Here is a 3,204-nt window from a genome sequence, read left to right as displayed (position 1 = left end):
GTGGGAGAGAGAGTTCATTTTATTAAAATTCGATGATTTAAAAAGAGTTGAGTAAATCAATTTTGGCATAACTCGTTCTTGACATTGATCGGTTTAAAACTTTTTTTGTTGAAATGTAAACAAAATATCTTATGTACAAACAAAATTTATAAAATATATATATATATTATGTTAAAAAAAATAACTTATAAAAAGTTATATTTTGTATGCATTATTTTTGTAATACTGCTATAAAATATAATTATATAAGCGCTGCATATAGCGATGATACATAAATTGTAAAATATAATTTTAATATAAATATTTTTTATTATAAAATAAGTTCTTTCTTTATTTATAACTCAATTCAATTATTTTGCGCTTTATATTATTTGATTACTTCGACTGTTTTAGATATTCTCGCAAATTAATGTATCTTGCATATATAATCGTTTAATCGTTTATCTCCGTTGATGCTGCCTGATATTGAATATGAACATGTATGGTTGCCTCTGCTCTATTATTAGAAATAATTACAACCAGTGAATAAGCAGTGTATGACGATAACAAAACGGGAATACATTTTACAGTCAAATAGAATTCAATCCATTCTAGGCTGACAAGAAGTTGTTGCCTCATTTGTCGATACATGACAAAACAATTTTACCTTTCCTCATTGACAATCAGATATTTATAATTCATGTATTAAATGTATTAACGATATTACGTCTTCATTGAAATAATATATGTAGTTATTATTTGATTATTATAATTTATAGAACTATAAAAAAAATTATTGTTTTATTATACATATTGTAATACTTTACATGTATATATTTATATTTTTATATGTATAACTAACCTTGTAATTATTATAATAGTTTCAAATTTTATACACCAATATATCATTATATTATGTATACATGTACATAAAGTATATTTTAAACATATATATTAATTAATAAAAAATTATACCAAAAAACTGTTTCAAAAATAAACTATAGTTTTTACTTGACTTGCAATGACAGACTTAAGAACACGCATACATATTTTATGTTACGAGAATCATGGCCGTTAAAATCCACTTAACTTTAACTGCTTAGAAGAATGACGAGGTGATTCTAGGTTTTTTCTTATAAAAAAATTGAAAAGAAACAAACTTCCTTTTCAAAAGAAATTTTATTTTTTTGCGCCCACAAAATGTAGATATATTTTTTTAATAAAAATTTATTATTATTTATTTTCGTTGCATAAATCTCAATTCTTTTCAATATATTTTACATGCAGTAGAAAACTAATATGGCAAAGTTATATATAATATAATATACATATATGCATATGTATAATAATTTTAATGCTGTTATGTGAGGAAAAACTTTAAACAAATAAATCTGATCTAAAACCGTTTATGCGATAACCTATCGACCTTATTAACTTAATCGCTTTATGTTAGTTAGTTTCGCGAAGAATTAATTTGCTTTGTAGAAAATTTACAAGTATAATTGTGTTAAAAGTTTAAACATGCGGTCGAACCGTAACTAATAATTAGATAGAGCTACTTATGCGATAATGCTCGCGTTTTCCGGAGAAGTTGTTGGACGGTCAACCGCGAACAATTAAAACTGTCCATCCATTTTTAATCAAGATGTGTCTCTTGAATTTAGAGCAAATGTTAATTTGAAATTAGCTTTTGTATTTATTACTTATATATTATATCTTAACATCTTATGCGCTGCATGTTTGCATAAGAATACAACGTTAATTCTGTGTAGTTCTAGAAGAGAATGTGCCACAATTTTACAACAGTTACTTACGTATCATTCGATTACGTTAGGTTATTTGTCGTTGACTACAGTTGACATCGAAATAATCGAAACTTCTTTTGTTTTATAAACAGAATCATACCTAACTTCTATATATCTTCCGCAGTTGATAATTATAACAATTACAGCACTGTGTATTAATGCTACATGTACACATATAGTACATATGTTAAAATTGTAATATTCTGTTCAAACTATGATCATATCTAGTGTATCAAGAAATTACATAGAATTATTGCAGAACGATGATTATACAAATTTTAGTGTTACTGTATTTAATACAATTCTGAGTAAAATAAGTAATATTTTATTTTTAAGGAGCAAAAAGTTTGATTGAACGTTTGAAAAAAGCAAAATTTTGGCGTTTCAACTGACAATTATTCATTCGCAAAAGAGTCACGGAACATAAAAGCGTGTTAGTGTACAATTTATAGGCGTACACAAAGGTTGAAACGTCATAGTGTATAAATGGAAAAATAAAATTGAATACGACACACTGGAGCGGGTGCTCCATATAACACACACATACACACGCATAGAGCGTCCGGGTGCTCCATTCAGTTACGGATTATCTGCAGTATTTTTCTTTAGCAAATATTAAGTTAGGAGGAACCCATCTTTTTAATACACAAACCGAGGTATCTAATACTCAACTCTCAAATAAACATCATTTAGGACAAACGTAAAGTTGTTTGAAATTAAATAAAGAAGTAAAGGAAATGAAAAAGGAGAGAGAAAAGAGTTTGCTATTGTAACTTATTGTTAGAAAAGCTGATATCTTCCATCACTAATTTCTCAAGAGAATCATATTTGGCCATTAAAATTACTGATTTTCTTTTTTACTTTTACTTTCGCCTACGTAGTTTTTGTTTCCGGTACAGCGTATTATCAAAATACACTGTTCTGGTTCTTTACATCCGCATGATGATGCGCGCAATTTATCAAATGTGCATTGATGTAGGAAGGTGAAACCTTGAGAGTTATGGCTACACACTCGAACCAATACTTTCACTTAGAATCGAATGGTTGTCTACCGTTAGCTTCTCCAGAAAATGGAATTCTGTATAAATAAATGACTGTGAAATTTATGTAATTTTTAGAAGTATAGCCGCTAATACAAGGATCGGATAGTCAGAGAATAGAAATAAAACTTTCGTTGAGAGAGTGATGAGTTTTTATTTTAGTCTGATTTTGCCTAAACTTATATTTACAACGCGGTCAAGCTTATAGGCGCGTTAACAATTCGGCTACAACAAAAAGTAATGTGCTGTGAGGCACCATAATTTCTAAATCTAATTAGATATTATTTAAACTTCTTAGTAGATATTAATCTTCTAGTCTGCCATTCGCAACTATTCGTGTATTTACCTTTTTTTCCTCGCGCTCGAACAACTTTCGCGCA

Source organism: Trachymyrmex septentrionalis, unplaced genomic scaffold, assembly GCF_001594115.1.
Source record: "Trachymyrmex septentrionalis isolate Tsep2-gDNA-1 unplaced genomic scaffold, Tsep1.0 scaffold62, whole genome shotgun sequence".
NCBI lineage: Eukaryota > Metazoa > Arthropoda > Insecta > Hymenoptera > Formicidae > Trachymyrmex > Trachymyrmex septentrionalis.
This window is presented reverse-complemented; position numbering follows the sequence as displayed.